Source organism: Crinia signifera, chromosome 11, assembly GCF_055691185.1.
Source record: "Crinia signifera chromosome 11, ASM5569118v1, whole genome shotgun sequence".
Taxonomy (NCBI): Eukaryota; Metazoa; Chordata; class Amphibia; order Anura; family Myobatrachidae; genus Crinia; species Crinia signifera.
In genome coordinates, this window is record NC_139227.1 from 83385236 (window position 1) to 83411479 (window position 26244).

Here is a 26244-nt window from a genome sequence, read left to right on the forward strand (position 1 = left end):
ATCCTTCCCCATCTGGTCCACCCAGACCAGTCCGGATTTATTTGGGGTCGTCAGTCGGTGGTGAACATTAGAAAATTACTGGTTGTAATGGAGTGGCTTCGAACTCACCCATCTGGGGAGCAGAACGTAGTTCTGTCCCTGGATGCGGAGAAAGCTTTCGACCTAATTACATGGGATCATGTATTCGAAACACTCCACAGATTTGGTGCCCCCCCTCAATTTATGACTCTACTCAATACTTTATACACAAACCCAGCCACGCAAATCCTCAACAATGGTTTCCTTTCACAACCATTTTATACAAAACGTGGCACCCGACAGGGTTGCCCATTGTCCCCATTAATATTTGCCCTGGTTCTGGAACCACTGGCCATAGCCCTTAGAGCATCCCCTGCATATACTGGAATCAAAGTTGGTGGAGAAGAGGCTAAATTAGCCCTCTTCGCCGACGACATGTTGGTTTTCTTATCAAACCCAAAGGAGACTATTCCCGTGATAATTCCCTTGATAGAACAATTTGGATCATTTTCCGGTTTTAAGGTAAACTATAATAAATCTGAGGTGATGATTCTCTCTGGCCCCAAACTTTCGCCAACCATAGACTCCCCATTAGCCCAATTCTCTATAGTAAGGAACACAATGAAATATTTAGGCATCCGCATACCTCACTCTGTATCCGAAATATATTCGGCCAACTTTCGCCCTGTAATAGCGGAAATCTCCGCACTGCTCCATAGGTGGACCACCCTTCCCCTCTCAACGATGGGAAGGGCAGCGGTCATCAAAAGCATAGCATTCCCTAAGTTAGCATACCTGTTGCAAATGATACCACTATCCCTTACCAAACAAGACTGCGCCATAGTCAGGACTGTTTTTTCTAAGTTCTTATGGGCTGGCAAAAAACCGAGAGTTGCTTACGCAAAATTGCAGCTTCCTAGGTCCGAGGGAGGACTCAATATTCCAGACCCGGCAACAGTTAGCAGGGCAGTCTTCTTTAGATATATAACAGATTGGTGCTGGCTGCACTCAACCTTCACCAACCGAGCCCTTGAGGAAGCACTATTTGCCCCATTTTCACCAACAGCACTACTACACACACCAAGGAAGATGATCAGTCAGGACATAAGAGATAACATTTTATTTAGAGACACTTACAAGGCATGGCTATACACGAACAAAACACTGAGGAGATCCCCCCAGGTTTCAAGATTTATAACATTTTGGGGTAATCCCGGGTTCCCCCCCGGAATGGACAACCCCCAGTTTCTGGCTTGGAGGAAAGCTGGTTTGGCGGCAATCAGGGATGTGTACGACCCGGGAGGCCATCTTATGTCGTTCGCAGATCTAAGGGAAAAGTATAAATTACAACAAAATCACTTTTTCATGTATTTACAAATAAGGCACATGACTCAGTCCCTACCCCCGGCTGGTCCGGAGGGAGCGGAGACTGACCCAATTGCCACCATCATGTCACTGGCTCATACAGGAACTTACAGGCTTAGATACTATTACGCAGTAGCAGAAGTCACAGATGGGGGTAAGAAATGGAATAAAACTTTAGATGCCTGGAAATTGGAGATTCCTTCGATCCCGGAATATGGGGAGGTCATGAAACACTGCCAACAGACCATGAAATATTTACATTCAGCATCTCTCCAGGAGGTGCACTGGAAAATACTAAACAGGGCATATGTGGCCCCAATACAGAGAGCACACATGATGCCTGATGCACCAGACTCTTGCACCAAATGTGGTCAGAGAAGGGCCACCTTTTTTCACAATCTTTGGCAGTGTGGCAAGATATCCACATATTGGAATAAACTGATAATGTTCATAAATAATACCTTTCAGTTGAATGTAATTAAAAATCCTATGGCCTGTCTACTCCTAGTATTGAAAGATTGGGATTGGGGAGGTCGAAAAAAATCCTTGTTGCCTGTGATAACGGTGATCTTAGGAATAGCAAAAAAACTAATTATGAAATACTGGATCAAAAGAGCAGCACCCTCCATTCTTGAAACAAAGAACACAATAATAAGTATTTTATACATGGAGAGACAGGCCACATTACCGGACATAGAAACAGGCGTTTTGAGGTTTTATCGTAAATGGGGACCCTACATCGAGACCTTACCCAGCCTCACACAAACACAAATTTTGAGCATGTATGAAAACACATCATGGTATTTGGTGCGACAACTGAGCCATACATGATCAGCCTATTCAACCAATACAGATGGAAGAAGGTGGTTTGAAATTATAGAGCAAAGCATAGTACCACTTCTAGAAATATCTTTTAGAATCTAAACGCAGTAGCCTCACTCCCCACCCTCCCCAACTCCTTCCCTTTGTCCTGTCTAGTTTGTCCAAGTTAGAGTATTAGTCTTTATATTATATGGAATTGGAATTGAAGGCAAGCAATATATTTAGTGCCATTTAAAGTAAAAGCATTATGTACTGATAAATATGTGCCTATTATGGCTCTATATTCTCATACGCCTAAGCCTACACAATTCTGTATGTTTACATTTTTGTATGTTTGTAATATGTTGAAGAGGAAATAATGAAAATGTGGTCACCCTGCGCGGTGTACTTCTGTCTAACAAGGAGTGATTTGTCACCTTGATTTATGACATGTTTTGGTATGTGACTTTTCAATAAAACGTTTTTGAAAAAAAAAAACAATAGCATATGCTACACTTATTAAGGACTAGTAGCCACATGTTGCCCAGCTCACCAGCAGATGCAGGACTCACTCACACTGCAGACTTCTGGACATCTTCAGCCTGTCTCTCTCTTCAGAATAAGCAGGCGCCAGGCTTGACATGCAGCGCTTAGTTAATATACCAAGAAGGCTCCTGGGGCTCTGGCAGACGAAGTAATACATCAGCTCCACTACTTCCCTTGGGGCACCAATCCCTCCACCCAGCACGCTGCTCCGGCTCTGCTCTCTCCGTCCATCGCGCTACGCTACCCCAGCTCCTGCATTGCGCACTACTCTTCTAATCTTCTCCCCCTGCCGCTCAGTGCGCTACTATGACCCGCTCCCGCTCGGCGCTCTATTATGTTCACTGCCGCTCGGTGCTCTATGATGACCTGCTCCCACAGCCGCTTGGTGCTATACGCCTCCTGCCCGGATCGAACTCAGTCAGTCAGTCAGTACTCTAATATTAATAATAAAATCATACAAAACTGTGCAGGGGATTGCTTGCTGTGCCTCGGGCCCCCCAACTCGCCGGGCCCCATAGCAGCTGCATCCCCTGCACCCACGGTAGTTCCGCCCCTGCTGTGAGCTGCTGACCTGTAAGGAGCGGAGGCTGCGCAGCTGTGTGACCAGGAATGGCGCCAGGAGAGCCAGGCTCCTCCAAGTCCCCTACTGCTGCCGGCCAGCCGCCAGAGGGAAGGGAACCGCGCTGCCCCCACTAGCTGCCAACCACAGGAGGAGCCCCAAACCCGGAGAGAACAGAATGATGTTTTGTGCTGCCGAGGTGTCCTACATAGTGCCTGCCCGTGGAGGAGCTGAGAGATTAAAGACTAGAACCTCAAGGAAGAAGGTGCTGAGGGGGTAAATTACCTAGGAGCACACCCAGCCGGAGGATTCCCCCGGGGTTGCTCCGAAGAAGATAGAGGACGCAGCAAGTGGAGACCAAGGCGCGCAGGCACCGCGGAGGACACCCTCTCTCGAGGAACCAGAAGTGTGAGGACACGCAAAGGACCCCTAGCTGGAGAGACCTGTGGAAGCTCCCTCAGTGGTGCGGAGCTGCCCTGTGAGATGCCTGCCCGAAAGTGAGCTTTGAACACGATGCAACATCAAGGACAAGAGCCGCTCAGAGGACAGGGGACAGCCCAGCGGAGGAGAGGACAGAGGAAGATCCCCAGCCTGATAGGAGCCGGGGGTGGACGCAGAGGCCGACCCAGAACAGCACGACAGGCGGAGCCGAGGACGACCCAGCACCTCCTGCTGCAGGTCAGGAGCCGAAGACACAACTAGCAGAGAAGTAACTGTCACTGATTTACAGAAGAGGAACTATCTGGGATAATTAAAAAGTTCTGTAACACAATGCAGTAATTGTAATTGAAGGGGATCTATACCTACCTAGCAGAGGAGCAGCCACAGTCATTACACCGCACTTGCAAACTTCATGTTACAGTGGTTTGGTGCGATGCGCAGCATCCCGGGTGTGCTGTGGTGCGAGTCCAAAAGGAGTTGTGGGTGAGACAGAGAAGCGCTACAGGTGGCGGGGAGTACCACCTTATCCCGGGTGCTTGTGCCCCTCCTTCCTGATATTGCCACATAGTCCTTACGCTGCCATCTCTGCCCATGGCATTCCTCCGCCCCACGAGGCTGCCCCATAGAATTCCACTGCCCATAGTATTCCTTCCCTTCCTCCGCCCCTAGCATTATGCTGCCCACTCTGCCCCCTAGCATTCCACTGCCCACACTTAGGTCGACAGTCATTAGGTCAACACCGTTGGGTCGACAGGTAGCAAGGTCGACATGTGTGAAGGTCAACAGGTGTCTAGGTCGACATGGGACAAGGTCGACATGGGTTTTGGTCGACAAATGCATTAGGTATACATGGGTTAGGTCGACAGTTCGACATGGGTTTTTTTCACTTTTTTTTTACCCAAATGTCGACCCAGTCGACATGGACGCAGTTGGAAGACAACTGCAGCCCCTCGCATCACTTGCTTCGGGCACGGTGCCTCGCTGCGCTCGGCACACTATTTTACTCTCCCACCATACCCTAGTGGATGGTAGGGCATGAAATACCACCTGTCGGCACAAAAAACAGTGTAAAAACCCATATCGACCTAACCCATGTCGACCTAGACACCTGTCGACCTTCATCCATGTTGACCTTGCTGCCTGTCGACCCAACAGTGTTGACCTAATTACTGTCGACTTAACTGTGGTCGATAATACGACCGTATCCCGAGTTCATCACGGGTGGAGGGTAAGTGTTAAATGTACTCTATGATATATATATATGTAGTTTTGTATTTGTTATTTGATCCTGAAGACGGGGGCTGCGGCCCCCCATCTCCTATGGATTAAAATTTGTCCTACCTTTTCTACAAACAATACAGTCTCTGAATGCCGCTTTCTTCGTTCATCTCTCTCTCTCTCTCAGAAAGAATAAGCAGCACTCACCAGTCTGTAGTTGAATGGAGGTACAACCTCCATTGGCAGACCTCTCCCACTGCCCACTCTGCCCATTGTATTCCTTCCCTTCCTCCGCCCCTAGCATTAAGCTCAGTGTTGCCGACCCTCCCGGAATTCCCGGGAGTCTCCCGAAAATCGGGTTCCCTTCCCGGCCCCCCCGGAAGGGTCGGAAACCCTCCCGGAATCTGTGGGACCCCCCTGAGCCCCCCGAATCGCGGCATGTAAATGCCGCAATCCGCGGGTCTCAGAGGAGGGGGCGGAGCTAAAATGGCACAATCGCGTCATTTTAGCCCCGCCCCCTCCATGGATATCAGTCATTTCTACTACTGTATTTCCTGTACTGTATTTCCCGGGGCTTAATGACATCACCGTCAAGCCCCGCCCCCCGATTGGGTAAGGAAAGTCTCCTCTCCGGGCTTCTCCCGGAGAGGAGCATTAAAAAGTCGGCAACCCTGATTAAGCTGCCCACTCTGCCCCCTAGCATTCCACTGCCCTCTCTGCCCCCTAGCATTCTGCTGCTCACTCTGCCCCATGGCATTCCGCTGCCCATTCTGCCCCATAGCATTCCGCTGCCCACTCTGCCCCATGGCATTCCGCTGCCTACTCTGCCCTGTAGATATTCCGCTACCTGCTCTGCCCAATAGCATTCCTCCGCCCCATAGCATTCTGCTGCCCATTCTGCCCCATAGCATTCCTCCACACCATAGAATTCCACTGCCCACTCTGTCCAATAGTATTCCACTGCCCACTCTGCCCCATAGCATTCATCCACCCCATAGCATTCGACTGCCCACTCTGCCCCATAGCATTCAGCTTCCCAGTCTGCCCCATACTATTCGACTGCCCACTCTGCCCTATAGCATTGTCAACATCAAGACACATTAAGACACATTGGGCGGTATTCAATGAGAATACCTGCGAGGTGCAGCGAATCCTTTTTAGGATTCGCTGCACATTCGCCACGTTCCGGAGCCGGCGGGCTCCGGTATTCAACGTGTCAGGGGCTCGCTGCCCCTGACTGGCGAATATGAGCTCCTGCGGCGATTGCCGCAGGGAGCCTGAGGACGGTGGCAGGCAAAGAGATGGAAGTCTCTCTGCCTGCCCCAGAACTTTGTGGGGGGTAGGTGGGCTCCCCGGGTGCCAGGCAGCACAGGCTGCCCCCCGGGGGTGCCAGCAGGGGACCGTATATTCACTATACCCGATCGTAACGATCGGGTGCAGTGAATACATGAATATGTAATGAGCGGCTCGGCTCCGGCGCCCCCTGCTGGCTGCTGTGCAAAAATTAAATATATATTAATGTGCTTACAGCACATGAATAAAAATAGCATGCCCCTCCTCAGAATAAAATTCCTGATTTTTTTACACCAAATGTAAAAAACAAAACACTTTATTTTAAAAGTTCACATTCCACTTCACCATAAAAAGATAGCGATTGCTACTCGGTGAATCATGGTGAAAAAAACCTTGAAATGTATTCGCCATGTGGTCATTGAATAGGGTGATTCACCGTTTTAGTCAGAAATTCGCCAAACAGCACAAATTCGCCATAAAAAGATGGCGAATCAGGCTCATTGAATACCACCCATTGAGGCAACATCAAGGACAAGAGCCGCGGGGAGGACAGGAGACAGCAGAGCGTAGGAGAGGACCTAGGAAGATCCCTAGCCTGGTAGGAGCCGGTGGTGGAACTTGCATAGGCCAACCCAGAACAGCACGACAGGCGGAGCCGAGGATGACCCAGCACCTCCTGCTGCAGGAGCTGAGGACACAAAACAAAGCCTCACCTGCTGTGGAGCGAGTCCAGAAGGAGTTGTGATGCAGAAGCGCTACAGGTGGCAGTGAGTACCCCCTTATCCCGGGTGCTTGTGCCCCTCCTTCTTGATATTGCCCCATAGTCCTTACGCTGCCCACTCTGCCCATGGCATTCCGCTGTCCACTCTGCCCCATAGCATTCCTCCGCCCCATAGCATTCTGCTGCCCACTCGGCCCATAGTATTCCTTCCCCCCATAGCATTTCTCCGCCCCCTAGCATTATGCTGTCCACTCTGCCACATAGCATTCCGCTGCCGACTCTGCCCCATGGCATTCTGCTGGCGACTGCCCCATGGCATTCCGCTGCCCACTCTGCCCTGTAGACCTTTCGCTACCCGCTCTGCCCCATAGCATTCAGCTGCCCAGTCTGCCCCATACTATACAACTGCCTGCTCTGCCCCAAAGCATTCCTCCGCCCCATAGCATTCAGCTGCCCACTCTGCCCATTGCATTCCCTACCCCCATAGTATTCCTCACCCCATAACATACCGCTGTCCACTCTGCCACATAGCATTCCGCTGCCGACTCTGCCCCATGGCATTCTGCTGCCGACTCTGCCCCATGGCATTCCGCTGCCCGCTCTGCCCTGTAGATCTTCCGCTACCTGCTCTGCCCCATAGCATTCAGCTGCCAAGTCTGCCCCATACTATACAACTGCCCACTCTGCCCCATAGCATTACTCCGCCCAATAGCATTCCGCTGCCCATTCTGCCCCATAGCATTCCTCCGCCCACTCTGCCCCATAGCATTCCTCCACCCCATAGCATTGTTAGTGTTCCTTCTAGGAACCGGGGCAGGCAGGGCGCCGCTGCAAGGGGGGCATCGTCAAGGGGGCGGACCGGGCCGCGTAGTGACGAAAAGGGGCGGGCCCGGCTACCGTCGTCAGGAATAGGGGCGGGCCCGGCCAGCATTGTCATTGAAGGGGGCAGGCCCGGCCGCACCAAAGGCTCTCCGCTGCCGGGGAAGCTCCGGGCACCGCTATATACTGCGGTGCCGGGCTTCCCCGATATTCATGTTCAAACCAGCGTTGGGCCAGGCAAAATACACTTGGACCATATGCTATTGTCACCCGTCTCTTGATTTCAGGTGGCAAATTTGTGGCCTAGGACTTGTTAACCCTTGCAAAACTACAGCTACTTATTCAAAATGAGACATGTCTCATATCTATGTGCCCATTTTGCCCATGTACTTCATGCCCAAGTCAGCGTTGGGCCAGACCAAAAACACTTGGGTCATCTGTAGGTCACACCCCTCTGTTGACACCCCTGCTACCGAATCCTGTCGGTAACATGCGAGGGGATGTACGTGAACATTTCCCCTCACATGCGGCCATCAAATGATTTCTCTCCTCTTAAGAAATAAACTGAGTTTCTTTTCCGTCAGAGTCCACCAAAGAGAGGGTGGGCGCTGACATCATGTGGCGTCAGCCGCCGGCCATCGACCCACCTGCGTTCCAAGGGAATGGGCAGCGTTTTCATGGGGACGCTTATAAAATGCTCCGGCCTTTTCCTGTACCCTCCCCTACCCGTGCAAGCACCTCACCTTTGACAGGCGTCGAAAGCGTTCGCACAGCGGCCCTGCACATGTGTATAATTGGACATAAGCATCCTCAGAGCAGCACCATCGGTCCCCGGCGCGTATACACTGGGGGCGATCACTCCTGAATCACCCCCTCAGATCGATACGAGCGATCCACTATCAGCCTCCAACTGCACTATTTTAGGACTTCATGACAATAAACTTCCTGTCATCCGGCAGTCTAGTAATCTCTGAGGTGTATGAGGAGTCTAGTTACAGACCTGTACGTCTGATCCTCTTTCTGCACCAGGACAGCTCCTCTGAATCAGGGCAGACTTCTCCACAGAGACTGGCGAATCTCTGAACTTCCTCTGCCCTCTGGCACCTACCCAGTGGCGCAAGTAGAATTGATTTATCAGTACTCTAAGCGAGTGCGCTAAAAGTGGGCGTGGCCATGTGTCATGATGGGGCGTGGTCATATGAAACTAAACGAGTGTTTACAGGACAAAAGGGGTATGGCCACATTATGACACATGCCGTAATGCCCATTTCACATTATGCCCCACAAGGTAATGCCTAGTACACATAATATCCCACACCGTAAATTCCACTTCACATTATGCGCAACACAGTAATGCCCATTACTTATTAAACCACATGCCATTATGCCCATTACATGTCATTATGTCACACACCATAATGCCAATTACATACTATGTCACATAAGTGCCGCTTACCTACATGCTAGTTGCCAGAAGCTGCATGCTCGATGCCAGGAGTTTTGTGATTGTTGGCACAGGGGGTTTCATGCTTGTTGCCATGAGAGGATTACATGCTTGCTGCCATGGGGGTTCCATGCTCGTTGCCATGGGGTGATTACACATTCATTGCCCAGGGGATGAAAAAGGGTTTACATCCTTGTTGCCCAAGGCGGGGGGATTACATGCTTGTTGCTCAGGGGGCTCCCTCCAACCATGTCGGCTCATGCCCCTCCTGGGCCCCTGACCCCAGGCTGCGCAATGCAGCAGGCTTCTCTCACCCCTCCTGCGGCTCTCGGCCATTTCAAATATGGTGCCGATACATGAGCCAATCAGAATTCGTGAACAGGCAGACATCAACATGGCTGCTTGTACGCGAGCTCTGATTGGCACCAGACCTGCACTATATTTGAAATGGCCAAGAGCCGCTGAAGGGGTGAGGAAAGCCTGCGGCGCTGCGCTCCACTCTTCTAGTCTCTCAGTGGCAGCGGCAGAGGCGCTGGAGGGGTGGGGGAACCTGTGGTGCTGCTCTACTCTCTCCTTCACCTCTCATCAACAGCACCTACCCGAGGGGTGGGAGAAGTGCAGCAGGGAATGCAGGGTGATACGGTGTATCAGCAACATATTTCTTAAAGGTGCGCCGTACAACTCCGTACCCCCCCCCCCCTTACTTGCACCACTGCACCTACTCCAGCCAGTCCCTGCACTCTTGTCAGCAGCCGGTTGCGATCGTCATTTAGGTAGCCATCCTGACTGGCCAGGACATTGCAGGATGCTGCTGAACTACCTTTGTGAGTCCAGGGCTGCAGCCAGTTATATCACTGCTGCTCGTGCCAATTGTTCTTCACTGCACTGGTGTGATCGGGTTACAGAACATACAGTCTCATGGCTGCAAATGGTTCCCCTGTCACATCTCTCCTGCTCCTAGAACACACAGTGTAAAAGTGTAAGAGGAAGCCAATGTACCAGTCCTCACTAAAGAAACGCATCCCCATGACAATACAGTATATCTGGGTTGCCGACTTTAAGATTCTCCTCTCCGGGAGAAGCCTGGAGAGGAGAGATTCAGCAGCCACTCAGGGGGCGGGGCTTGCGAGTGACATCACTAAGTCCTGCCCCAATGCTGTTAAAGCAGCTAATTCACGGATCTCCGTGGAGGGGGCGGGGCTAAAATGACGCGTTTGTGTCGTTTTAGCTCCGCCCCCTCCTCTGAGACCCGAGGATTGCTGCATTTTAATGCCGCGATCCGGGGGTCAGCGGGGGTCCCCCCTGAATCCGGGAGGGTTGCCCACCCTTCCGAGGGGCGGGGAGGGGGACACGATTTTCGGGAGACTCCCGGAAATTCCGGGAGGTTCGGCAACCCTGCAGTATATCCCCACCCCATAAGTCACAGTTAGGATGGTGCTTGCTGAGGAATCTGCAATTCATTTGCTGTGTGCCACCCAGAGCTTTAGAGATGAGGAAACAAAGCTTAATTGTTGTCTCATGGGACCACAAAACCTTATCTCGCATTGGGCCAGATGTATCAAGCTTCAAAAATGTGATAACGTGGGGAGTGGTAAAGAGCCAGCCAATCACCTCCAACCTGTCATTTTTCAAACCCAGCCTGTTACATGGCAGGTAGGAGCTGATTGGCTGGCTGTTTATCACTCTCTGTTTTATCCCGTTTGAAGATTGATACATCTGGCCCATTGTAGCTGAGTCGTGGGTGATCACATACCTTAAGTTAAGGTAACTTAGGGTATGCGATTGGCGCCACCGATGTGATATTTGGCTATTTTTAGCCTTTATTGCCGGCAAAGACAAAATCGCGTTGATCGCGTCCATCGCATTCCATTATAATGGCACGCGTTCGACCGTCGCGATCAACGCGATATTACGTAGGGAGCAATGTTAAATTAGCCGGCTATTACAAAATCGCGTTGATCGCGTCCATCGTATTATAATGGCATGCGATGCGACAGACGCGATTTTACTTAGGGAACAATGTTAAATGGGCCAATGGTCCAGATTTTTGATTGTATAGGCACCCTAATGTGTAATGTGTATGTTAAATGCCCCCCCATTGTTAATGGGAACCCACGATTAACGCCAACCCGAAGCGTGGCGAGCATAGCGAGCCTGCAAGGGGAGGCGGTACGCGTCCTACGACCTGTTCATACCCCGCGAGGGGACGCGTAATACCTGTGAAGTAATGTGCGTCCGCTAGCCACGCTTAGGGCTCGGTGGCTCGCTGCGCTCGCCACACTGTATAAAGTCAACTCCACGCCGACGTGGATAGTGGGGGTATGAAAAGGTCGGAGGACGCGTACCGCCGCCCCTCATGTGCTCGCTATGCTCGCCACGCTTCGGGTTGGGGTTGATCGTGGGGTGCCGTTAACAATAGAGGGGCATTACACCCATGAGGGTGGGTATACAATGAAAATTGGAGTCTGGGGGGCATTTTACATTGGGGCCAATGTAAAATCGGGTCTCAGGGACCATTTTACATTGGTTCCAATGTAAAAAATCGCGTTGATCGCGTCGATCACATCGCATGCGATTTGGTTGCATGCGATGCGATCGACACAATTTTTGGGATCCCGATGGATGCAATTAAAATCGCTGGCGCCCTGCTAGGAAACAAGTACCATTATTAAAATGAATATTGTATTACAGTATATCAGATAACAATCTCCTGTTTATATTGGAACAGGGTTATTTATACTCAAAGTCATACATATGATAAACTCATTATTGTATAAGTCTATCAAAAATCTACGCAATAAGAATAATTGTAACCTACAATCAACAGCAACAACATCAGCAGCAACTGGTTCAGGTAAGCAGAGCAAACCCAAGCCTACAAGGCTTATTCTGGCAGGGTGATGGCTTGGCGCAGTAAGGGGTCCCAGCAACATTCTGTGGCTTCTGATTTATATTCTGTTCCCCAGTGGCACCAGGTTGTCTTTATAGGTGCCGGATGACTGAGCGGCAGTCAGGATTCCGACAGTAATTACATCAACGTCGGAATCCCGACTGCTAAACCCCTGACAGACGGGCAGCGGCTATTCTCCCTTGTGGGGGTCAGCTGACCGCCCGCTAACTCCCGAGCATCCGCGCATATGTAAGTGTGAGTCACTTTTACATGCGTGCACCTTCGGCATCATTCGATGGTCGCCAACCATCGAATGATGTGAGTGGATTACAGTAGGCTGCGCATGGATGTTACTGTGTAACAGCCATTTGCAGGCCCTGCGAGCTAATAGCCCTTGCGAATGGGTGGTGGCCGGGCCACCATTTGCAAGACCGGGTTTGGTGGACTCGCTAGGCTGTGAATTTGCAGCCTTGCGAACCAACCAGAATAACCCCTTTATCTGTAGTGTTATGTGGTGTCCGTCTACAGTGCCTCCAAAATCAATGTTTCTGCAGTCACAAAACACCAGTCAGAGTACAAATAATTATTTATATTTTGGGGATTTATATGCAGACAAGATATATATATATTTTTTTTACTTCAGACCCAAAGAACAGGGTAAGAGGAAGGGGATAACAGTGCAAGGAGAGTAACAAGGGAAATATAAATACAAATTGGTAAATTTAATAAAAACAAATATTAAAAATGCTTTGAGCTCATAGGTCCAGATAAAATGGCAGTTTAACCCTTCCAATACTATAGGCCTGGACCTCCAGTCATGGAAGGGTTAAAATGCTACAATGCGATTAGTGTCTTATTTACTGTAAGAAAACCATACTTACAGGATTGTAACATTAAGAGCAGAAATGACGCCAGAAAGACCGATTGGGGGTCTGGTATCTGGGTCCTTAATAATAAAGTCACCACTTCATCTGTTTGCACAGCGCTGGCGCGCCGAGTGCCCAGTTTAGGGAGCGCTGATTCAACATCTGGCACTAATCACTGCCCCCCTTCTTTTTGAGGCACAATATTGGTCCTCGCGCCATGTTAAGATTAAGTGCACTTTTGTGGTTAGAGAATTAAATACAAAACAAACAAGAACCAAAAAAAAAGGATTCACATAAAATACAATAAAGCACAAAGATATCTCAGTAACGTAAAACGGCTTGTGCAGCCTCTGGCTTAGCGGCAGCAGCTAACAGGTCAGACTGCTGAGCTACACAGCTTGCGGAGATGGTTAACAACTATCGGAGATGGGGTCTTCCTGGTAACTTCAATCAAGGATTGGGAGGGTCACAGATAGAGGGAAGGTTTGTAACAGAATCAGACATAACACGTAACATACAGAAAATCATTAGCATGGGGGGAGAAGCTGCACCCATCCTCAGCCTTTACATTCCCCATTATTGGACAAGGGAAATCACATTTTTCTTGTGTGGCGATCGTTCCCTGTGTCTCCAGTGTGATGGTTTACTGATTTCCAGTTGTGCCCAGTTGATTCCAGTGCTGCTTGGTTTGGTCCAGTGTTGAACATCCAGTGAGGAGTTTGGGTCACCCCGCGGCTGCCCACAGTCTCGGGGGCGTGGAGGGGGAGGGGCACGGGCACGTTTTCTGTGCCCAATAAAAAAAAAAAAAAGAGAAATGTGTTTTTTTTTTCCAGCTGTTTAACGAGCGCGTCAGTCGCAGAGTCGGTAAAAACTGAAATAATAGTCTGTAACTTGTGAAGGATCCAGAGAAGTGTCATAGCATCCTGCTGCTCCCTGAGAGACAGAAAGAGGGACAGTTAGAGAAGACTCCTGCGTATGAGGCATGAACACTGCACAAGTATCAGACAACAGAGGGGGATGTCAGGTGCTAGAAGGCGCATTTATTGTCTAATGACCTTAAACTAATACTGGCAATGTATTATAATCGGTGTCTGGATTCTGGGAAGACTGGCGCAGTGTAACCCAAGCTGATGGCTGCGTATTGGTTGTAAATGCACTAAGGACACTGGTGAGTAGATCAGAACAGCTTACCGGAGGTGACACCTGCAGGTGAAAGGTGAAATCCTGGGAAGGAAACAACTGGAGAGACCATAAGTGGTACGATGATGGGATCGGCTGGGTGCACGCTCCAGAGACCTGGGGGAGAGAAAAAGTTTCCATCAACTCCCATTACACTTACTACCAAGTGTACATACATATAATACTACATTTTATTAGCAGCTTATAGTCTCTGATCATGCTATTGCAAATGCCTGTAGCAGCCAGGGTCTATGGTACCATAGCAGGAATCTGGCGGCTTTAGGACCCTTGCCATATGCTGTCTAGCTAGCCCTAGGGTGCTCAGCACAGGCCGGAGACTTACAATGGTCTATGACACAGGTCTTCAACCTGTGGCCCTCCAGATGTTGTGGAACTACATGTCCCAGCATGCCCTGACAGTTTTGGCATGCTCTTATAGGAAAAAAATGTGGCAATGCATGTTGGAACATGTAGTTTCACAACATCTGGGGGGCCATTGAAGATCCATGGTCTATGATATATTTGGGAGAACCATTTCACCTTGTGTGTAGCGGAGCATAGAAACTTAAGTGACAGCTCTGTTGAACAGCCTAAAACTTACCTTCATCTGCACTTTAGCATACTCTGAGTTGCTTGCAGCTTTACGGAACTGTGAACATTGGGTCAGGGCTAAAAAAAGGGCAAAAGCGCTTATTTAGCGTTTAAGATTTGTAAGTTTGTTTGCATATTATTGAGCAATAATATAGATATTTAAGCACTTAGGTGTTACAGCAAAAGGTTGAATAGAGAGTTATTAAATGGTACAGATATTTGAATGTGATTAATTAAGAGTACAATAAGAATGTTCATTGGTTGTAACATAATACAGTAGAATTGTAGAATACATTTGTTTACTTTAAGTAAACATCTAATCAGTCGTTCTTCTCTGCGGGCGTCCTCGGAGATTTGCATAGTCTCCGAGGTGCTCGTAGCGGGGTGGGCATACAGTAGGCGGGCAGGGGGCCTTCGCAGGGTTTCCTGGGCGTACTCACAAAAATATTGGATGCACCCAGGAAATGCTGGGCATCAGCAAGTGAACGGGGGTGGCTACTTGCCTTCCGGGGGCCGGCAGCAGACGTCACCGAATGTCAGCTGCCCACAATGTTCACGGAGCAGGGTGCCACTAAATAAAGTCACCAGGGAGTGAGCGCTTCAGAAATCGACCATCGAATGATTTGGGGAAAATATGCGAATAGCGGGGTGTGGGCATTTGGGCGGTGCTACAAAGCTCACAAAGAAGCAAAATAACACTGCTTTGCGAGCCAACCAGAATAAGGGCCATACTGCTTATTAATGGGTGCAAGAATAGTGTAGCCCTGGCAGAAACAATGGTTAAACATAGAGAACCCCAAGTAGGCATCGGCCTGGCTGCGTTCCCATGGGAATGCCCAGCATTTCATAGAGACGCCCATGCCACTTTCATGGAGGAGAAACATCCTCCGGTGCGTGACAGCACTTGATGCTCTGATGAAGTGAACTATTAGGGGGAGCAGGCAAGAAACCGAATGGACATTCCAAACTACATCATCTACATATGCGATGGTCAGTGGGATGTACCGCCAATGCTTTGTACATTCCGTCCAGAGAGAGAGAGAGAGAGAGAGAGAGAGTTGGGGCAGAGAGAGAGAGACTGGACACACTTGTCGGCATAAGCAGGCAGCAAACGGAACACATGAATTCCCCGCCTGACTCTGTAACGCCCCAATTGCTGGCTCAATAATCCTGGCTGGTACACACTTTTGCAGAAGAAAATCAACGAAATAAAAATGTATTGTTTGAGGGGAAACAATTGTTGTCACTGATTTTCATTCTGTCTTCTTCTGATCTTCCTTAACCATTGCATTGGCAGGTCTCAGTATCATATCCGCCACAGACGGCTCATATTTATTTTTGATCTGTCCGACAGCCGGCGCTTACCTGTTTGCTAGGCTGGAAGTATATGCAGCTTAGCGAACAGGACTGAATCAGGCCCTTTATCGGTCTGTGCTCATGGTCGCCATCTCTCTCTCTACAGATCTCACACACTCTCCCTCTGCCCCAGGTTAATGGCTGTGAGGGGTAAGGAGACAGGAGGGAAGAAGGACACAGAAAACCTATATGTTACCTAACAACTCACCTCTGATATAATGCTAGAACAGGTCCAGGTGCAGCACATATTCGGTGTACACATAGGTGACCGGCTGCTCACCCGCTGTACTCGAGTAGACCTGGGTAACATAGATAAAGGTTATTACTGCACTATTTACACAATACTGACTATAGTGCACAACCTAGGGGTCTAGTTACTGTACTAACATGCAGCAATAATGTGGATTGTCTATTACCTATTATTGGGGCAACAGAAACTCACTTATTGCCACCATCAGAGAAAGGTGACTAATATCTGGGACTTAAAAATACTTTCTACCTCACTCTTCCCAACTGCTTTATATGTAATAATAAAATACATTTTTAACCAATTTATCATCTTTTTTTCATGGATATTTGTAAGAAACACCCTTTCAGCATTTTATATGTGCAAACTGAAATGGGAAACAGGGACAGAGGGGCGCACAATCCCTTTACTATAGTGTTCTCAGATGCAGTCCTCTGCATACACTGGCAGTGCATGTTTTCCATATTTCCTTGCTGGAGCACAGGCATATTCATTACTCACTGACACATTATGAAATATCTACAGATGATTCTTAGGATTTCACTTGTGTTTCTGTGAGGAGACCTGTAAATTGTGCGACGTTAGCTTGTCCCAAGCACTGGAAATGGGAAGCAATGCTCCTCTATAAGAAATGAATGTTACAGTAAGGGGGTCATATTGTTCATTTGCACCCCCCACGTGGTCCAGCGATGGGTTTTTTCCGTGCATGCACATAATGAATTATGCGCATATGCAGGGTCCCTGGGCGACTGAACTCATCGACTGATCAGTTCACACTGACCAATGTGGGCCAGGGGAGTGGGGCAGCAGAGTAGGGTGTCGACCATGGGAACGCTCAGCATTTCATGGCCGTCCCCATGGGATTGCGTGCAGCAGATGGTGTGCCAGGGTTGGACAGCTGACGTCACATGATGTCGGGCAGGCGGATGACGTCATATTTGCGTGGCCTGGATAAGTCATTCGATGGTCGGTGATCATCAAATGATTTCTCCTGCTGCGGGCACATGAGAGGGTATGTGTATTCGTGACACTTCCCCTCGCATGGTTGCAAGGTGATACGGTGGCGATTCGGCAGGGGCAGGCCCTCTGGGACTCGGTACGCTGCGAGTTTCACAGCTTACCGAGTCAACCAGAATCAGGGCCTAAGTGTAGAGATGGTGATGTGTTATATGTGTTATGTAAAATATCTCTCAATAATCCATCTATGCCAAATCACTTCAGTCAGACACAAAGCCCTCTGACTGGCTCACTGGTCACCAAAGGCTATCCGCTTAAGCAGCACTTTCCCAGTTACAGGAAGAACACTATACACTTGTACCCAGACCGTCCAATAGGACCCTTCCATCAGGTACAGAAAGCTCTGCTCCCGGACTTCCCAGGTGCAGTTACCTGCAGTGAAACAGCTTTCTCATTAATTATCTAGTTCAACACAGGTGACTACAATCATAAACAGGGGGAAGCCCAAGATCCTCTTGTAGCTGATGGAAGGGGTCGTGCTGGGGGATCTGTTATTCCCCCACTCCCATCCCTAACTCCTATCTAACATGTCAATACAGACAAAAGTAAAACAGTACGGATGGCCATTAACCATCGATGATTCCAAATCATTGATGGTTCATGGCCAATGTTGAATACTTTAGCCATAGATGGGGGAGAACCAGATGGTTTCCCTCCATCGATGGAACAGCAAAACGATGTTTGCCTTTTTTTTAAAGCGCCGGGACACAGAGCATAGCTCTGCCCCCTGACACCAGCGAAGCCCCGTCCCCCGTGTTTTGATTGGCCCACAGGCCAATCAATCAAACACAATGGATGACCATCGATATGTAAAAATATCGATGGTCATCATTGCATAGTTTAGCACTATCGATAGCAAGTTGCAGAACTGTATTCTATTGTATTATGTTGGTGAAATAGTTACAGCCATACATTTATGTACATTTATTGTTCCTTTCCTGCAGTTAGATTATAAATTAGGAACATGTACCTGTACATAGGATCTCACTGAAATTAGGCACAAATAACATTAACAGGGTAAGCTATAGCAACTTAGAAATCCTAAAAATAAAATTAGACCCATTAGCATGGATACTATAGAGTGTATATGGGAGAGCAGCAAGCTGGTCACATGACCCAAGCTATACACTTTCATAGCTGAGAGTGGCAGTTATTTTCCAACTGGCATCTCTGCAGCAGACAGCATTAGAGGAGGAAGCAGGAGCCCAAGCAGAGGATTGAGAAGGGGAGAAAAAGCGATTTCAGGAGACAGAAAGCAAATTACTGGATCAGGTGAACCCGTCGTAAGACGCAGGAGCCGAATCAGGAGAGGTAAGTAAACTTATTGGATCAGGTGTACCCGTCGGAAGACGCAGGAGCCAGATCAGGAGAGGTAAATCGACTTAGTGGATCAGGTGTACCCGTCGGAAGACGCAGGAGCCAGATCAGCAGAGGTAAATCGACTCATTGGATCAGGTGTACCCGTCGGAAGACGCAGGAGCCAGATCAGGAGAGGTAAATCGACTTATTGGATCAGGTGTACCCGTCAGAAGACGCAGGAGCCAGATCAGGAAAGGTAAATTGACCAATTGGATCAGGTGTACCCGTCGGAAGACGCAGGAGCCAGATCAGGAAAGGTAAATTGACCAATTGGATCAGGTGTACCCGTCGGAAGACGCAGGAGCCAGATCAGGAGAGGTAAATTGACTCAGTGGATCAGGTGTACCCGTCGGAAGACGCAGGAGCCAGATCAGCAGAGGTAAATCGACTCCTTGGATCAGGTGTACCCGTCGGAAGACGCAGGAGCCAGATCAGGAGAGGTAAATTGACCAATTGGATCAGGTGTACCCGTCGGAAGACGCAGGAGCCAGATCAGGAAAGGTAAATTGACCAATTGGATCAGGTGTACCCGTCGGAAGACGCAGGAGCCAGATCAGGAAAGGTAAATTGACCAATTGGATCAGGTGTACCCGTCGGAAGACGCAGGAGCCAGATCAGGAAAGGTAAATTGACCAATTGGATCAGGTGTACCCGTTGGAAGACGCAGGAGCCAGATCAGGAAAGGTAAATTGACCAATTGGATCAGGTGTACCCGTCGGAAGACGCAGGAGCCAGATCAGGAAAGGTAAATTGACCAATTGGATCAGGTGTACCCGTCGGAAGACGCAGGAGCCAGATCAGGAGAGGTAAATTGACTCAGTGGATCAGGTGTACCCGTCGGAAGACGCAGGAGCCAGATCAGCAGAGGTAAATCGACTCATTGGATCAGGTGTACCCGTCGGAAGACGCAGGAGCCAGATCAGGAGAGGTAAATCGACTTATTGGATCAGGTGTACCCGTCAGAAGACGCAGGAGCCAGATCAGGAAAGGTAAATTGACCAATTGGATCAGGTGTACCCGTCGGAAGACGCAGGAGCCAGATCAGGAAAGGTAAATTGACCAATTGGATCAGGTGTACCCGTCGGAAGACGCAGGAGCCAGATCAGGAGAGGTAAATTGACTCAGTGGATCAGGTGTACCCGTCGGAAGACGCAGGAGCCAGATCAGCAGAGGTAAATCGACTCCTTGGATCAGGTGTACCCGTCAGAAGACGCAGGAGCCAGATCAGGAAAGGTAAATTGACCAATTGGATCAGGTGTACCCGTCAGAAGACGCAGGAGCCAGATCAGGAGAGGTAAATTGACTCAGTGGATCAGGTGTACCCGTCGGAAGACGCAGGAGCCAGATCAGCAGAGGTAAATCGACTCCTTGGATCAGGTGTACCCGTCGGAAGACGCAGGAGCCAGATCAGGAGAGGTAAATTGACCAATTGGATCAGGTGTACCCGTCGGAAGACGCAGGAGCCAGATCAGGAAAGGTGAATTGACCAATTGGATCAGGTGTACCCGTCGGAAGACGCAGGAGCCAGATCAGGAAAGGTAAATTGACCAATTGGATCAGGTGTACCCGTCGGAAGACGCAGGAGCCAGATCAGGAAAGGTAAATTGACCAATTGGATCAGGTGTACCCGTCGGAAGACGCAGGAGCCAGATCAGGAAAGGTAAATTGACCAATTGGATCAGGTGTACCCGTCGGAAGACGCAGGAGCCAGATCAGGAAAAGTAAATTGACCAATTGGATCAGGTGTACCCGTCGGAAGACGCAGGAGCCAGATCAGGAAAAGTAAATTGACCAATTGGATCAGGTGTACCCGTCGGAAGACGCAGGAGCCAGATCAGGAAAGGTAAATTGACCAATTGGATCAGGTGTACCCGTCGGAAGACGCAGGAGCCAGATCAGGATAGGTAAGTCAACTTATTGGATCAGGTGTACCCGTCGGAAGACGCAGGAGCCAGATCAGGAGAGGTAAATCGACCAATTGGATCAGGTGTACCCGTCAGAAGACGCAGGAGCCGGATCAGGAGAGGTAAGTTGACATATTGGATCAGGTGTACCCGTCGGAAGATGCAGGAGCCGGATCAGAAGATGGAGGAGATGGTCGGGAAGAAGAGGAGAAGGAAGGAGACCTCAAGAAGGCCTGAAAAGGAAGCACCTGAGGAGGAACCCAGCGGCAAGATACAGAAGACAGACCAGAACACAGAGGAGATGGCCGGAAAGAAGAGGTGCAGGAAGGAGACATCAAGAAAGCCTGAAAAGGAAGCACCTGAGGAGTCCAGCAGCAAGATGCAGGAGAAAGACCAGAAGACAGTGAACAACACTTCATCAAGAAAATCCAGAGAGGAGGAATCGCTGGAAGAGAGAAAGAGAGCAGCAAGCGAGGCTAAAGACCCGGATGAAGATCAGCCAAGACCAGGTAAGCGGAAATGTAGTTGGATGTCCTTGCACTGAAGTTCATTTTCACACTGGCAAAGTTGAATATTGTTTATATAAAAAAAATATTAATAATGTTTTATATGTAATTTATATTCACTTCATTGGTTACTACAGTTATTCAGATAAAGACAGTCTTAAAAAAATGGATTAGTAAAACTACTGTAATATTTATGGAGAAAGGTGCACAACTACAAAGGTGCTGTAACCTACAGTATAGCTCAGTTTGGTGACAGGCATATGCCGGCATTCGCAGTGTCATTTACACAATGAAAACACAGTATGAATGTTCTTCTACCTTTACCTAGCCTAATCCTAACATTACTATGATTATTACTTTATTAACCCCACACCCAAATATCAGGGGGTTTACAGAATAGATCTAGGTTTACTGGCACTAAAGGTGGTAATACCCAGGATGGCGGTGCCTGCATTTATACGTGACAGCCCAACCCCCCTGGGGAAGGCAGCCATGGTGCCAACTGGAGAATGTTCCCCCAGAGTTATCACTAGGGCTGGTGTCACCCGGTGTAATGACTCGTGGGGGGAAATTTACTAAGATGTGCATGCTACTTCACATGTGATGTTGCTATGGGCAACCAATCAGAATCTACTTCTTCTTTATTTAGCATCCTCTAAAAGGCATGATCTGATTGGTTGCCCATAGAATACACATCTTAGTAAATCCCCCCCCCCCCTCCCCCATGGTGTCATGGCGTTTTTTTCCCTTCATTTAATTATGGACTTGGTACAATATTAGATATTTAATCTAAAGTAATGTATGTTAAAAATAATTTCACATATAGGAATACAGATGCAAACCCTTTCATGCTGTTTTTATAGGACCTTTTGGTAGGTTATAAAAAGTAATACAACAAAACGCATTATATCCAGTGTCAAACTTGGACATGAAGGGCCCATCAGGCGAATGTAATGGTTGGCATCTATTGTAGCTCAATGCCATTACAAATGTACTACAGGCGATGTGATTAGTGTCAGAACGGTATGGCCAGTAACTACAGGATTAGCTCAGAGGAATTGGCTTGGTCACTAGAACCCCAGGCAATCCTTTTGATCACTAGCAATCATTTCCCTGCTTAAATTTGCATGAGAATGCATCACTACCAGTTCCTTAAAACACATAAATGAACATGCTCCATTCCTACAATATCAAATAGGCACTATTCAGTTACGCAACAAAATTATTAAACTCAAAAGTGATCAAGGTGCAGGGCAATACTGTGTCTGAAGTCTGAGGGCACATAGAAAACATTGGTGGTAGGTGTAGAAGGACAGAAAGCCGACACAAGAAGAGGAAAGGGCTAATGCACTGCTGTTAACAAGGGAAGGGCAGAGAGCCTGGATCAGACAGAGCTTGAGAGTCCAAACCACGCAGGGATAGAGCAGAGAGACTGAACCAGACAGGGGAAGGGCAGAGAGGCCAGACCAGACAGGGGAAGGGCAGAGAGGCCGGAAAAGACAGGGGAAGGGCAGAGAGGCTGGACCAGACAGGGGAAGGGCAGAGAGGCCGGAAAAGACAGGGGAAGGGCAGAGAGGCCGGACCAGGCAGGGAAAGGGCAGAGAGGCAGGACCAGGCAGAGAGGCCGGACCAGACAGGGGAAGGGCAGAGAGGCCGGACCAGACAGGGGAAGGGCAGAGAGGCCAGACCAGACAGGGGAAGGGCAGAGAGGCCGGACCAGACAGGGGAAGGGCAGAGAGGCCGGACCAGACAGGGGAAGGGCAGAGAGGCCGGACCAGACATGCGCATGTGCAGGTCTGCCTGTGGAGCTGGGCACAACAGCTCTCCTTATCGCCTGGGGGGGATTAATACATTTGCCCATAATGGTGGCCGCTTCTCCACGCTATGCAGGAGAAGCGAGACCCATTATTTAAAAAATGTTATGGCCTCCATCATACATCTGCCCCACTGTGTACATTAAAAGTGTAGTTAGGAGCTTGAGGTTACTGTACAATGATGTCTGGCGTTTCCGATTAGCTATAAGTATATTCAGCTTTGTAAAACCCTACAGTGTGTTTTATGTTGTGGTCCTAGTATTCCGACTTCAGTTATCATCATATTACTGTGTCTTTAGCTGTTAAACAATAATTTCATAATGTCTCTTACTTTACTCCACAAGGACCAAGCAGCGTCTCACCACCAGACAAGGAGGAACCTCTCTTCATGGACAGGTACAAGATCAGCCGTGAGTTAGGAGAGGGCGGCTATGGAGTGGTCCTGCTGGCGCGTGAGATCTCCACCAAGACGGATGTCGCCATAAAGGTCGTGAACAACGAGGGACTGTCAGAGAGAGAAAAAGAGAAGACAAGGATTGAGACCAGGGCCCTACAATCAACATCTGGGAGCCCCTTCTTAGTACATGGCCTCCTGACCTTCCAGACCGAGAACATCTTGGCATTCGTCATGGACTACGCCAACGGAGGAGACTTATTCGACCTGCTGCAATCAAGAGGGCGTCTTGAGCCTACAGCTGCAACGTAAGATCTATTCATAATCTGGTGTATAACTGTGTGACTGTGTGCAAGACAAAATCCTATAGGAGCTTACAGTCTAGGAAATGAGCAAACACACATACTTACATTCACTGTACAATATATGTTATTCCTTGTTGGATTCCCATCACTTTGGGGTATAGGTATGAAGCAGTGATAAGGAAGTGAGCCAGAAGAGAAGTGGCCCATGGCAACCAATCAGCACTGTAGTAAAGGTGCGTACACACGGTAAGATATAGTGCACAATCTAGCTAGCTAGTTGTGAATAGCATGCTAGATAGTGCACTATATCTTCCCGTGTGTACGCACTATCTGACGTACGATGCACGCTCCCACCGGTCGTCTGGCAGGGAGCTGCTCGGGTGAACATGCAACTCAATTCTGGCTAGAAAGCATAAGATGTATAGTGTAGTATAGCTGTGACGTCATATCGTATGTGATATCTTATGCACATTGTACGTTATTATAAGCACAAATCTTATGCTTCTGACCACTGGGACTTTCCTGGGAAATAGTATACAATATCATACGGAACATAAATCGTACCGTGTGTACGCACCTTAACGCCTGTAATTTGCATAGTATGAAATTATACAGAGTAGCGGATTGGTTGCCATAGACCAATTTTCCTCTGGCTCATTGCTCCTCCCTTATCACTGCTCATACAACTACCCATTTGCCTTTTCCTACTATGACTTTATCCTACCTGTATTTTCTTTTGCCGTTTCTATAGCTCTTGAGGTGGCCATGCGCTTCTTCTTGCAGCAGAGTATGGCCATCCAATCCCTTCGGCCGGAACCTTCCCATGAGGATCGCATGTGATGTATCGCATACGATCCTTTGACATGTGATGTATCACATGCGACCCCGCTCCCCGCAGTGGGTCCTAGTTGGAGGTCGGACATGCAGCAGGTACGACCTTTGATCTGATGCACAGTGGACCGCGTATCGGATCAGATGTCAAACACACCCGATTTGGCCACTTTTATACAATTTCTAAGCCCGATCCGTCCGAATCAGGTGAAAAGTAGCCAAATTCGGACTAGTGTATGGGCACCTTTACACTATTCCCCATCCTACACTGTATCTCTCTATCCTGCCCATACACTACGGCTGATTTGGGATGTTACAATATTGATACATTTCTTCTTTAACAGAGTCTTCGCTGCCGAGATCGTGTCCGGTCTCCAGCACTTCCACAGGATGGGCTTCATCCATCGGTAACTAACTTTCTTTCCTTGTTTAAATAAACATAAAATACAAGGGCTGCATTAGTACTTGTTCTTATTGTGGGAAATAAATCATAGTAGTTACACCCTTATAAACATAACATTACTCTGCGATGCATTCAGTGCTAATATGTGCACTGAGAAATAAGAGGTATGTTAAGATATTTTACTGCCTGCACAGAAGACCCATGTGCAGAAGAACTGGCACTGATGCCATAATATTTGCTATATTCTGCACAGACACAAACTCCATATTTCTGGGGAAGACATATGGCGTTCCAGTCATCCATGCTCGGTGAGCATAAGGGGCAGCCTGGTGCCCCCTCAGCTTTAGGACCTTGTTCATAGCACACACTGCACCCTGGTCTGGCCATGTGGAACAGGCATTTATCAATTGGCAGATGCACTTTTCTACATTTCCCGATGTATCGTCATATAGCCAGCCTCAATCCGCCATGCTGAGTAAAGGCCCCCATACACTATGTGATTTTGGGACGATTTCATCCGATTTCGGCACTTTGTGCCGATAATCGGATGAAATCGGCCCAAAATCGTAGGTATGTGACATTTGATCCGATCCGATGCGCGGTCCCGTGCGCATCGGACCGGATCAGGGAGGTCGGACGGTCTATACATACGATCACGTCCGACCTCCCTGTATGCATATGCCTGCCACCTGACAGGCATATGCATACAGACACCGGGGGAGTAGTGGGGGCGGCCAGCGGCAGCGGTGGTCGGGGCGGCCAGCGGCGGTAGTGGGGGCGGGCAGCGGGGGCGGGCAGCGGCGGCGGGGACGGGCGGCGTGTGCGGTGAGCGCAGTGTACTTACACATAGCAGCAGCGGCGGGGACGGGACGCGCAGTGGCGGCTATTATATTTTTAAAATACTTGTCAAATGACCGGCCGCTCTCTGATCGGCTGAGAGCTCTCCGGCCAATCAGAGAGCGGCCGGTCATTTGACAAGTATTTTAAAAATATAATAGCCGCCACTGCGCGTCCCGTCCCCGCTGCTGCTGCTATGTGTAAGTACACTGCGCTCACCGCACACGCCGCCCGTCCCCGCCGCCGCTGCCCGCCCCTACTACCGCCGCTGGCCGCCCCCACCACCGCTGCCCGTCCCCACTACTGCTCACCGCCCTGCAGCTCCCCGGGTTTTTTTTTACATGGGATAAATCGCATGCGATTTATCCCATGTAAAAATGGCACATCAAGTGCCAAAGTATGTGAGCCTCCCGGGGAGCTGCCGGGCGGCTCGCAGGTAAATTGGGTCCGACTTGTCCCTAGGACAAGTCGGCCTAATGTATGGGGGCCTTAAGTGCCAGTGAGACCCCAGGTCCCGTGC

The 26244-nt window shown here is 49.1% G+C and overlaps 1 long non-coding RNA gene across 2 annotated transcripts in view; it reads right to left on the minus strand.

The window, feature by feature from the left end:
• Window positions 1–12605: 12605 nt before the first annotated feature.
• Window positions 12606–26244, minus strand: part of LOC146046266 (uncharacterized) — a 37995-nt gene continuing 24356 nt past the window's right edge. Inside the window, exons 1-4 of one of the 2 annotated variants that reach the window (XR_014465826.1) lie at window positions 23286–25640; window positions 14762–14829; window positions 14173–14277; window positions 12606–13914 (exon numbers count right to left, since the gene is read on the minus strand). This is a non-coding gene — a long non-coding RNA (uncharacterized LOC146046266). Of the gene's footprint in view, window positions 13915–14172; window positions 14278–14761; window positions 14830–16315; window positions 16407–23285; window positions 25641–26244 lie in introns of those variants that run through there. The other variant, XR_014465827.1, reaches the window with a different exon arrangement.